The sequence below is a fragment of the Maylandia zebra genome, linkage group LG10 (genome assembly GCF_041146795.1).
Source record: "Maylandia zebra isolate NMK-2024a linkage group LG10, Mzebra_GT3a, whole genome shotgun sequence".
Classification (NCBI taxonomy): Eukaryota; Metazoa; Chordata; class Actinopteri; order Cichliformes; family Cichlidae; genus Maylandia; species Maylandia zebra.
In genome coordinates this window covers 4,358,498-4,372,073 of record NC_135176.1, presented here as the reverse complement: position 1 = coordinate 4,372,073, position 13,576 = coordinate 4,358,498, and the positions used below count along the sequence as shown (strand labels likewise).

The window sequence follows — 13,576 nt, the reverse complement described above, 5'->3', positions numbered from 1 at the left end:
TGTGGAGTTTGTATGTTTTCCCTGTGTCTGCATGGGTACTACAGCCTCCTCCCACAGTCCAAGGAAATGCCCTTAGTGGAGTCGCGTTACCTGATGATTATAAATTGTTCAAAGGTGTGAATGGTTAGCTATCTCTTTATTAGCTCTGCTATAGACTAGTGAACTGTCTAGGGATCTGTAATGGTCCGTGAGTCATTTGGTACCAGGCCGTGAGAGTTGAGGCTCAGGTGTGAAATGTATGGTTTTTATCGTTAACTCGGTTTCCCTGGGTCTTTTCCCGTGTTGTACTCATGTCTCTTATTTTGAAAGAAATATTTACATGTTACCATAGCGATCAGAGAGCATTAAGGGCCAGAGAGGAGGACGTTACTCTCAATGTTGTTGGCGCATTTCAGGAGGACGCTGCTAATAAAGTTACACGATTACACAGTAAAGACGCATTTATTATTATATTTACAAAATACCACCGTTTTTGTCTCAGTCATATCATTTTATTTTGTTGTATTTATCCGTGACACCTTAAAGGCCAGTCTGTGAAAATGTTGCCTGACATCAAACCGGTCTGTGGTGCAAAAAAGGTTGTGGACTGCTGGTCTAGGGTGTACCCTGCCTTTCTCCACTATGGCACCATTGATAGGTTCCAAGATGGATATTAACATGTCCATGTGATAGCTGTTGGCATATAAATCAACAAAGATTTCTACACTTGTCTCTAAAACAACAGGTCAGGCTGTATGTGTTTCAGTTGTTTAGTTATTGTAGCCTTTTATATACCTTCTTGTTTTTCAGTTTATTAGACACTTTAACTCCTCATACTTGCCCTTTAGCCAGATAAGGAAAAAAACAGTCATTGATATACTGAGCTTTCTTCATACTACAGGCCCCAGATCATTTATAAAACATAGTCTACCTGCACACTATTTGTCACAACAATGTAACAGCCCAAAACTTATGCAAGTGTTACAGCTCAGGCAGCCATGGCAGTTAGATGCTCAGTAGCTGTCATGGCTCTAGTAGTATCTATTAGACTTTAGTTTTTTTCTGCTATCAACATTGTTCCTTGATATAGTTGTTTATAGTAGTATTTTTTTCCCCATATGTTCTGTGCTTAACTCTAGTTTTCTGTTATTTTGAATGGTCCTGTTTTGGTTCTAATACAACTGTTCGTTTAAAAAAAAAAAAAAAAAAAAATGTCGCTCCGCTCCATAATAGGCTAATGATGATCTGTCTCAACCAGCTCATTTGACTGACAAAGTTCTCAATCTGGAGGCTATCGTGACATCAGCCAGTTTGAAGTAAACAACAAAGGTGCCTGCTAAGCTCATTCCAGTGGTTTAACAGAAACGCCACGACAGAGATGGTTGAGATTAGCAAGAAATGTAGCAAAAAGCTGTTTAGAAACAGAGTTCCACCCAGGAAGTGAGTGTTTTTGTGTGATAACACAAACCTGGGCTCAGCTAAAAATTCCATCACTCGAGATGCAAAGACCACCGGTGGCAAATCCAATACACAACCAACGCCACTGGGTGGTTGATAACAGCAAGATTAACAGCGCTTTCAGACACATGAATGTGATTTATCTTGTGAGAATCTTTTTCAACTGACAGAATGTGAACAGACAAAAACATGAAAGAGGTGATGTGACAGTAATGTCCCTGATGCTCGATAATGCCCGGTCCTTTAAGGTTTTTCTTTAAGCATTCGCTCTGTTCACTCAGGACCGGAGCAGTCCGAGTCAGTCTGTGTGTCTGTGGGCTAGGCGCTCACATTGATCCCAGGCTAATTACCAAGTAGCTTGGTTTTATGAGCGGAAACCCGGTGTGGTAGCATTTTACCAGTCAATACAGCTAATCAGATGTACTCACTGCTCATTCCTCTGTGGCCAGTAAGGAAGCCGGGCAGGCAAACACAATCTACTGCGCACAGTTGATAGCCTGCTGCCCGTAGCGCTTCTAATTATTGAAATCAAACAGTGGAAGGCAATGTGAGCACATGGAACCAACAGGATTTTATCTACTATGTACAAATAATCAAGGGACAGCTCACTAGTGTTAGTACTGTATTCTGTAGAAAGACCTACTACAAATGTGAGTCAGCAAAAATATTTTCAGACACTGATAAAAAAAAAATGCAGTCACTGTTATTACTGTGAGCTGAAGCATCAACTGCTGAAATATTTAGAAACCAGTGATTTGGTGAGTGGATACACTGTCTCAACCTAAAGCTCAACCTGGTCCCACACCAGCACTATTCATTTTTTAGTTAATTTAAAAGTAGTCCTACAAAGGACTATAGTAAAGACTCTCTATATGTTGTAAATACCAAAGATTACAACTGATTATAACTGTGCTTTATCATCCATGTATTCGCTTCCGCTTATCCTTTTCAGGGTAGCAGGGGGTGCTGGAGCCTATCCCAGTTGTCATAGGGCAAGAGGCGGGGTACACCCTGGACAGGTCGCCAGTCTGTCGCAGGGCTAACACACAGGGAGGGACAACCATTCGCACTCACATTCACTCTAAATTGTGCATTCATACCTATGGGCAATTTAGATTTTTCAATTAACCTATCCCCACAAGCTGCATGTTTTTGGACTGTGGGAGGAAGCCGGAGTACCCGGAGGGAACCCACGCAAACACGGGGAGAACATGCAAACTCCACACAGAAAGACCCTGCTGACCTGATGGTGGAATTGAACTCAGGACCTTCTTGCTGTGAGGCAACAGTGTTAACCACTGTGCTGCCCTGTGCTTTATCATATTTACCTGAAACCATTCACCAATGTGTTTCATGCAGAGGTGCTGAGTATTTATCATGAAGTGCAAGTACTGTTAGTGGAAACAAGCAGAGAGTGAGCTGTATTTCCAGGCTAAAATTAAAATAATGAAGAAATAAATATCTCCACAAAGCTGTTCAATGCAGCACAATGTGGAATAATGTGGAAAAGGACACGTTGGCAAAAAAGTTTGACCTTCTGTTGCTTTCTTTGGGGGGAGAAAGATGTCACGATGGAAACAGAAGAAGAAATATGAACGTGTGAATCAGAAGCAGAATGATAACACATGAGCCCACCTCTCCTTCGACAGTGGTGCCGAGTGCAACAGTAAAGAAAAGGTCGGGGCAAACAGCTCGCAAAAAACACACAGATATTAAAAGGATGCTTTCTGCTTCAGCCCCATCATCAGACTGAAGACCTCTCTAGTTTGCAGTTACCAATATGTGTGTTTGTTGTGCAACACACCAAAACAAATCACATTGATCTAGTAATTGAATATTCATTCAAGACCAGCTATAAATTCTCAACAGCGTTAACCCAAATTAAGTCTTCAGCCAACAGCCTGAGCTTTCAAATGCATATTAAGGCTGGAGGAGGGAAGCACGCAAAGCTTCCACAGTCACCTTGAACTGAGGTCACTACGAAAAGCAATTAATTGTGTAAGTTTAGCACTGAACAGATGATATTTATCATATAATTAGACCTAATCGTTACTGTCAGACTAATGAAATATAAAACACAAAGTGAAATGTAAATCAACAAATATGAGGAGAGCTAGGCTTCCCTAAACAGCGTGGGGTATCTCATTGAGTGATTTATTACCAGGATAGGCCTTTCATTTCCCATAGAATGCATTAAATAACACATTCATGTGCTACATACAGAGTATCTTTATACAGCACGACTGAGAGGCAGTCAGTGTGTATCAGAAGCAGCCTGTGGATTCGTGGTTTGATGTGTGTTCTCATGCTTGTTGGAAGAACTGGCTAATAACTGAGCGAGTGTGATTTTCCTATTGGTGCACCCCACACCTCTGCAACCCCACCCCCTCGCTAACACACACACATCTGCACACGCACTACCTCTAGCAGTGCTATGTGTTGATTGGCTGCTGGTGACATCATCACAGATAGCACAAAACAGCCCCCTTGGAAGGTATGACTTCACTGTTTATAACTGATGAGACAGAGAGGAGCAAGAGACAGACAGTGAGTTAAATCCCCACCACCACCGTAAGGGTTTAGCTCATTTACAATCAAAGACCCAGGGGAGGATACTGTGGCAAGGTAAAACCACTGAGGTGTGCATACACATACATACACACAGCTCCAAGAGTGTAGGCAGGGTGGAACAAAAAGGGAGGGTTCAGGGTATTGTTGCCAGGAGGACTGTAACGCTTGAGTACAGTAAGTTGCTTCAAAGCCACAATCAGATTATAAAGTATAGTGTTTAATGAAGGGTGACACAACAAGTCAGCAAAGTGTACATGTTTATTCTAATCTCAAAGAACTCTGACGTTGACTGATCACTTACAAAGGTGAACTGTTTTGTTTTTTTATTTCAATGTGACTAAGGAAAATGTAGGTAGACTATGATTGGTACAAGGAGAGAGGTGGCTGATATGACGGGGAGAAGGAAGGTAGATATAGTGGGAAAGTAATCCCAGTATTATTGGAGATGGGTTCAAGCAGTTCTACCATGGTGTAGACAAGAAGAGAAATGGAGTAGGTGAATAGAGGGACAGACAGGATATTCAGTTTGAAGTTGGACAATAAAGTTATGATGCTTAATGTTGTCAGTGCATATGCCCCAGAGGTTGGACCTTGCTGAAGAGGAGGAGGACTTGTGGATGAAATGATAGTGTCTCCTTGAGGAGAGATTTCTGACTGGAGAAGATTTCAGTGGAGGTGTAGGTGAACAGAACCGGGGTGATAACGAGGTTCTGGAAAGGTATGGTGCTAAGAAGAGAAATGCAGAAGGCCAGACAGTAGTGGATTTCCCAAAAACAAAAAAAAAGGATTAAATGGCTGTGGTGAACACGTACTTCAAGAAGACGAAGGAACAAAGGATGACTTATAAGAGTGGAGAAAGTTGCACACAGGTGGTGCACATTTCATGCAAAAAGTGCGACCTAAAAGTGATAGGTGACTGCAAGCGAGATTGGGCAGGAAAGGATGTGCAGCAGGTTACACTGATTAAGGATAGTGATTAAAAAAAAGGACTAATGAGTGAAGATAGCGCATTGAGAAGAAGCACTTTGAGGAGCTGGTGAATGTAGAAAATGAGAGTTAGAGGAGGACAGATGGAAATCAGTTAGTGAACTAGTAAGTACAGCGAAATAGGAAGGAGGAAGTGAGGGCAGCTTTGGGAAAGATTTATTGAAGCGAGCAGGCATAGAGTTGTTCCAGCTATCTATGTCAGTTTCTAACTCCAGTATCCAGATGGATGAGTTCTGCAAAACAATAAATAAACGTTTAAAAAAAAAATCACTGCAACAACAGTTTTCATGATGGGGCAAACTATCCACAGAGGCCAATACGGCTTTTTGCACCAGGCAGTAAACATGCTTTTTAATGCTGTAAAGTGGGGTATTATAATAGAGAAGCGAATGGGAGCTGGATTTAGCCTCCAATGGCACCAAGAGGAACTGCAGTTTTTTAGCTCTGGAGGTTGCCCATGTACTACAAACAGAATCCAGTGGAAAATACAAGTTTGTAAGAGCACACTTCTTTCTTCCTATTACTTGCATGACATTCTCAATGTAATTATTTCTAAACTCATTTTAATTCAATTTCTTTCTGCAGTTGCAAAGAAAGCAAAAAAACTAAATGTAACATATGTGTGTTACAGGTGTTCTCTGGTTCATATTCCAGTACACAGCAAAGTGACAGTCAAAGGTTAACTGTTTTTTCCTGGAGATCATTTAACAGTATGATACACTGTGACACTACAAATAGGTTTATCGCCACAATGAAGTCTCACAGAAAGGAACATTTCTATATTTCTATATTTATACATGGTGACAAAAGAATCCATGCATAAAAAAATCACTGAGGTGCAATAAATAAACAATACAAGAATAATGCATTCTCAACACTGTAGTATCTGAGCTGAAACTCTGATGACAGTGAGCATACTCAGGCCTCTCAGCTGTTCCCCTTGGTTTGTTCCTGGCGCTGCCACAACAGCAGCAACTGTCCACCCTTCCAAGTGTCTACATAATGTTGTACACAGTACAACGTAAACTCTTTTTAGCTACATCCTATTATGCTTGCACCTTCTTTCTGAATCATATTTGAAAGTTGAACTTAGCATACTGTGGTGGTAATAAAATGACAGTCCTGTGAAATGAATGGAAGCATTATTAATCATGCCAGTCAGCCCATAAGCCCACACTCAGAAACCCTTAATAAACATGAAGCAATTATTTTGAGTACAATGGAACTGAAATATATCAAATCAAAGGTTTATTTATTCAAAGTGCTTGCTATAAGCTGTAAATTTAATTTGACCAGATTACATTAAATTTAACCTTTTGCATTGAATTTTGGAACAAATTTTACATGTTATTAAAATAATTAATTAAGCATTTTGGGCAGAATTTAGTGTGGAGCACATATTGTACAACAAGGGATATAATATTCCACCAATGGCTACAACAGAACTCACTGAATTCGCAGGAATTTAAGAGTAGCACTTCAATAGGATGCCACTGTTGCAACAAGTCAGTTCATAAAATGTCTTTAGATATTCCACCATCAACTCTAAGTGGTATTATTGCAGTGTGGATGAACTGAGAAGTAACTCAGTGATGAAATGGCATACCACACAAAGAAGAAGTCGCCAACACTCTGCAAAATCAAAAACTGCAGAGTGCAGATTAACATCCATGTAAAAACTGTGCATCGGGAGCTTTGGTGCATGGGTCGAGAAATGAGTTTGAAGTTGTAAAATGAAGGGGAGATGTTGATTGTCGTCTGTGCATATGGCCAACGGGTTGGATGTCAGTTAGAAGATATAAGATATATATATAATATATATTTCACTCGCTGGGCTCACGTCCTCATTTTATGTTTGACAGTGTTTTTGTAGGTAAAGGTGAATGGCTTGGACATAAATTGAGCTGCTGGTTGGGGAAGGCCTCGAAGGGACCTGGCAGATCCCCATGTACTAAACAGAAGTGAAGAAGATAAAGAATTGATAAGGGGAGGTAGGGCGGGGCATGTAAACAAGAATAAACAGCTTATCGGACTGGGGGAGCCTATATAGATGAGAACCGCAAGGAGCGTGTTTGGTGGCGTGGTCCCACTCTTAAGTGTTAGATGGAGTAAAGTACAAACCCATGCATCCTTTATTGCTCTCTATTATTATTATTGTTATTTGGTGGTAGTGGCATTTAAAATAGCATTTACAAATAGTGTATATTAACTCTTAATATTTTTCCTTAGATGCCCAACAAATATGTTAAAATTTTAAAACAGTATCGAAATGTCTTCAAAACCCAAAACATAGGAGCAGACAAGAGCTTGACATCAAACACAAAACAATAAAGTTAAGTGTGCACAACCATGTGAACTGCAGTGTATTTGTTGTGAAAGGAACAGTGAAGAACAATGCAGTCTAAATCTGTGTACTGGAAGAAAGATGTAGGAAAAGGAGGAAAACTGAAATCTGCAATTGCAAAGTCATATCTACAAGCTAAGGGGAAAAGCATAGCTCATTGGTGTTTGTCAGCTTGTGCTCCAACCCTCCGATACACAAGGGTGGCTTAAAACACTAATGCTACCAAAGGATGGGAGACTTGACCTAATTCTGGGTCTTGGGCTCTCATCCCTCATCATTTGAATTTAAATATCTTTCCAGTGTGCATGCAGCAGCATCTGGTTCACCATGAACTGAATGTGTTGCAGAAAGTATTTATATTGCCTAAAGCTTGACGAGTTTGACTACGACAAGCTTTTAATCCCAAATACATACTGCTTTCAGTCCACGCAAACAACCGAAGCCACCGGTTAAAGTGACCACACCTGGCAAAGACTTTCAGCCAGCTTTTTTGATTATGAGGCTCCCATTTACAAAATGTCTTTAAATCCAGTCCACTTTTCCTGGCACTGATGCGCTGATGCATGTCATGTGTTGATTCCAAGATCATCAGTTCAAGCTCAACTACAATGTGCGACTGCCTAAATGGACAAGTCAAATCCCTTCTGGACAAAGGTTTTATTATCTGACGAGAAAATGACTGTTTGGCAACAATGACAGAAAGTATGTTTGGAGTAGTTAAAAACACTATAGCGACTGTCAAACATCATAGAGGGTGGGAATCCTAAAGAAGGAGGACGATTTCCAAGTTCTTCAACTTCACTTCAAATAAAACAGATGGTTGAAACATGGACACAATTAGGCATTTCAGCCGGACAATGATCCCAAACACACATCAAAACTGGTTTTAGAGTAGCTAAAGCAGGCTAACATTAAGCTTCTGGGTTGACTTTCCCAAAGCCCGATCACAGCCTTATTGAAAATTTGTGGACTACACCTAAAAGCCAGGTCGATAACATGAAACCAACCAGTTTAATCGAACTTTCTCAGTTCTATTGGTGAAACATCCAACCAGAATCCCATCTCGACCTGAAGTCTTTGGCTGCAAAGACATCAGGTCGAGGCGTAACTTGCTAAGTTACATCAGTTAACCAAATATCGCTTAGCAATGTTAGTGTGAGTATACTATTTATACCTATACAACCCTGTGTGGATTAGAGAAAATCCAAAATAAATTCAAACTTATGCACGCAGTTATTATTTTTTGCACAGCCAGCTGAAGTCGCAGCTAGCAGCAGCCATGACGTCAGTTTGACAGCAAATTTTTTTGTACAGTGCCATTTGTGCAAGGAACAGCAAGATGGATATAAAATGGTCCATAGATTTGTCTGTGAAGTGTCTGTGAAGAGGACAAAGAAGTGTGTTTAAGCCTCTTACCTCCTGCTGACCGTCAGGAATTAAGGCCAAACAGCTGAGGGTAGATCAGCAGACATTCAAGTTAAAGAATGTTCATAAAGAAGCAAGGGCAAACAGCTCTATGACTATTTCACTCTTTAAATACTGACAATTTAATAAACAAGTCTCTATTTCAGCAGGCAGATCGTGAAAACACCACGTTCATTATGTAAACCCCAGATTTCTTTACGCTATAATTTCTGTATTGTCTGTTGTTTTCGTGCCTGCAATGTGTGATCAACCTCTGGCAAACCTAGATCTTTGGTGCAATTTTGTTTGGGAAGATGTAAACTCTCTGATCAAACTGCTGTTTCAGGAGGGTAATGATGGAAAACTCCCAAGTTAATCCTGGCACAAACCTAAATGAAGTGAAGCAGTGTATTCTCATCAAGAGAGGGATACACAGACATTTTTGCATCTATTCAGCTATCAGCATGTGTTACATGTTCCACTCTTTTTCTCTTTAAGTAACTTTAAACAGGTCAGGATCACATTCCACCACTGGAGGAAGTACATATGTATTTCAGCCCACCGTGTTTTTGGTAGGAAATTAACACTTAGGCAGGTTAAAGACACTGTTCAGCATCCACATCTAAGACAACTCCTCAAACAAAGTCAGACATTTCCTCTCAGACAGATGTAAGGAATGTCGAAAGTGCTGTGTAACAGGTGTAGTCGTTATGAGTCTACATTTTGCAAACACCAATCTGAATCCAGGTATTTCTCCGGAGCCAGGGCCCAGGGAACGGATTCAAATAAATTCGACACCCCTGCTCTTGTGTATCAGCCCACACAGCAGTAGTGCGTGTGGGCTTCTCCCATAATTAGCAAATCCCCACATGAAAATACAAAAAAATAAAATAAATGCAGCTCTTGAAGCCTACAAATACTTTAATAATTACTTAAAACAATATCAGTCTTACAGCGAAGGAATGAGGGGGAGTGGTAGAGGTAGAGCAGGTCACCTAATAATCAGAAGACTGGTGGTTCAATCAATGGCTGCTCCAGTCTGCATGCCAAATATCCTTTGGCAAGATACTCCATGTGTGAATGTTAGAAAGCACTTGATCATTGAAAAGGGAGCTTGTGTGAATGGGTGAATGAGGCATGTTGTATAAAGTGCTTTAAGTGCTCAGGTATAGTAGAAAAGCCCTACATAAGAACCAGTCCCGTTACCAAAGCTCACAGAAGTGTGACAAAACACGCAAAATACACAAAATGACCAGCACTGCTCCTGTGTGACTCAGAACATGTTACTTAATTGCAAGATGTTTGAATTCTACTGTAATTTACTATTAGGAAACCACATTTAAAATGTAAAACCGATTTAGGCAACATATATGCTGTCGATGTGTAGCTTTAAAGTTTTCATGCTTTAAGTTTGATCAGGTTTTCTCTTTACTGCAGCCAGTGACACCCCACCAGCCATCTCCAAACGCAGATTTGTTTGGTTTACCCCAGACCTTCCCTATATTGCCTTGAGTGTCATCAGCTTTTTAGAAATCCTTACAGCTTAGAGATTTACTAATAGTCTACACCAGAAACGCTTTGCTGTCATTAAAAAGCTGCTCTAGCTATATCTACTACGGCTGGGCAATAAAACGATAAAGATAATTATGATAAAACAACTTTTTCTCCATAGAAATATGACACATTGTCAACATAAAGTTGGTAGAACTCATTCTGTCCATGTTCTGACGGACAACAAGAAAGGCAAATGACAAAGACAATCATGTCATGCCAGTTAGCAGCTCTCATTTTTCAGATGACACTTTCACAGATGCACATGGAGTATAAAGACAGAGCTAAACAGCTGTCTACAATATCACATGAGCCTCACTGCCCACTTCATTGAAATACTACTGTGTTTCTTTACATTTTAATTCAGTTCAGTTCATTTTATGTTCAGTTCACATGTTTGTGCCTTCGCAATCAGCATGAGCTTATATATTTACCAGAAGTAGAAGTAGGATCAGCAGGTATAGTTTCCCTCTTCCCTTTCTGATTGTTGGGGATTTTCTCTGTATTATTGTTGGGATTTTACCTTGCAATATAAAGCGCCTTGAGGCGGCTGTTGTTGTGATTTGATGATATTAATGTAACAAATCCAGATAAGTTTGTGAGACTGACATTTGAACGATGAAGAGGAGGAAAACTGTCCTGGTGAATGATAGGATATAATCTTTTTCAGATATGATCATCTACAGTGGATTTCTTTAGCTGACATGAGTCTACAGTAACAGTAATTTGTATTTTGACTCCATTAGTTACTCCAAAAAAGTAACAGTACTGTAACTTGAATATATATTGATTATGTTTTTTATCTTTAATCAGTAAATTCTTACTCACATAACATAGCCAAAAGCATGCTTACTGTACACTGTTGTTTGATTGTAGTGTGGACACAGTTTTGTGGGGTGGAGTGGCCTGAACAGTCTGCTAACTATGTACCAAAGCTACACTTTACAACAGTTGGCTATTCATCAGACAAAAGGTCACCGAACTGTTGGAAATGCTGAGCATTCTATATGTAGGACATCTTACTAACAGCAGTTTTGTACTCCTCTCACGATCGAAGCAGGTGATAACCAGCGTTGTGCCAATTATCTAGGATTAGTAATTTTAGGCTCTCTGAACCATGATAGTGCACAAAACTCCAAAGTCAAATATCCTTGTGATATAGGCCCTTTCAAAAACAATCACTCTGAATGTGAAACAAACTTGTTAATCCTGCTTTGTAAATCCCTTTTATCGCATTAAACTCCTAATTCTCTGTGCAGTAGCAGAAATTATTTTTTTTATTTATTTATTTTTTTGTTGTCCCGTTTGGATCTTTAGCCATCAGAATTGTTGTCTTAAGGCCAAGAAAGATGCCAAGCAGATTTATTTTACCAAGTGGATCATCATGGCCTTGCCATATTGGTCCATTTGATTGACCTTTATTATAATTATGGTTTTTATTTTCGGTTGCTACAAACGGGACAGACATGACTGGGGGACAGGACAGGGAGAGAGAATGAAAGAAAGAGAGGGAGAGAAAGAAAACCAGAGGGGAGAAGAGACGGTGAGAAAGGGGAAGAAAGAAAGAAAAACAAACAGAACACCTGGATCAGCTGTATGGAGAAAAAAAACAGAAGAGAAAGCAAACAAAAAAAGAGCAACATAATAAAAAAACAGCACCATCACAATAAACTAGCTAGCAGTAGATAACAGTAGATACTAAATAATAAACGATATTGTGCCGCACGCAAGATAGACAGCGCACAATGTGCTTTGAGGCAACAGCCAAGAAAGGTGTAGTCCGCGTCTGTGAACACCCATGTGTACACCTGTGTGCACACCTGTGTGGATCAGCATGCTTGTATTCCAAAGGTTTCTCCATGTAACGATCTGCTAGGGAGTGTGGGGAGCCACTTATCACCTGCTGGTAGCGACAGCTCTGACCGGAGCTTGGTGTCCTCTGCAATTTAACGCCGGCTGATGGGCCAACACAACAGATGTTTCTATCTTTGAACTGCATACATAAACACAAATGTAAGTTTTCTTTCCTTCTTTAAATAAAACAAAATATATTTTTTCTATTATCAGAGAAAATTATGCTATGATGACAACACCACTGGAGTGCATTGGGTCTCATCGGCTGTGATGCATACTGTTCAGTAACTCTGTGTGATGTCACATTAACTTCTTGCAGCAAGTCAGGAGCAACAAGGCCACACAGACAAAGATTTTAGTAATAATAGATCCTGAGCATCATCAGACCTGCATCCAACCTGCTTTTTTCAGTGTATTCTCCCTGTATTAACATTACATAACCTGGAGGCCCTGCTGCTCCAAAACCACTCGCTGTTCTTTTTGGCTGCTGCTGAAGATTACACTAAGGCCTGGTGTAAGCACTGAGCATTAAGCTAGTTTTAGAGGTGAATGCGAATCAACAGCACTCAGCTTATACGGTGCTGTGTTTTTCCCAATATTACATTTCAGGTTAAATATTACACAAAGATAACCAGAGTAAATAGAAAACGCAGTTTTTAAAGAAGGATTTAATATATTAAGGGAAAAAAACAGACCTACCTGCACCTTTGTGAAAAAGTGATTGTCCCCTACACTTAATAACTGGTTTCGCCACACTTGGCAACAAGAACTGCAATTAAGCATTTGCAATAACTGGCAATAAATGTTTCACATCACTGTGGGGGAATTTTGGCCCACTCTTCTTAACAGAAACGTTTTAATTCAGCCACACTGGAAGGTTTTTGAGAATAAACAGTGTTTGAGGTCATGGCAAAACATCACAATCAATTGACTGGCCCATTCCAAAACCTTTCTGTTTTTCGGGTGGTGGGGGTTGTTTTGATTGTCCTGCTTTTAATATGGTTTTTTGTTTTGTTTCGGGTCATTCAGAGGTGCTGTTGCTGGTGTCTTTCCAGTCACTGTCCTGCTAAAATACATAAGCCAAGTGAGCCTGAGCTCCAGACTAGAGCAGGGCGATATGACCAAAAATATTTATCACGATATACATTTGAAAATTTGCGATAACGATATAAATGACGATATAATTGACACTAGACAAAATACTTTACAACTCCACAACTTTATTAGTGCAAAAAAAACCCATCAATGTATTTTCACTTAAACAAGCAGCTGTTTTTTCTGTGCATTAAAGTTGTAAAATGTAACAGTTCAAATGCAAATTCCTTGCTGACAGTTTAACCAAAAGGCATTTCCAGTGGAAATTGGCCGACGTATCCTCAGCATAACCATGTATAATATCCACAAAACTTAAAAAGAGGTTATACACAC

The 13,576-nt window shown here is 39.9% G+C and overlaps 1 protein-coding gene across 5 annotated transcripts in view; it reads right to left on the bottom strand.

Annotated features, from left to right (window-relative positions):
- igsf9bb (immunoglobulin superfamily, member 9Bb) overlaps positions 1-13,576 on the bottom strand; it is a 148,198-nt gene that overhangs the window by 119,371 nt on the left and 15,251 nt on the right. The gene's annotated exons all lie outside the window — the stretch shown is intronic.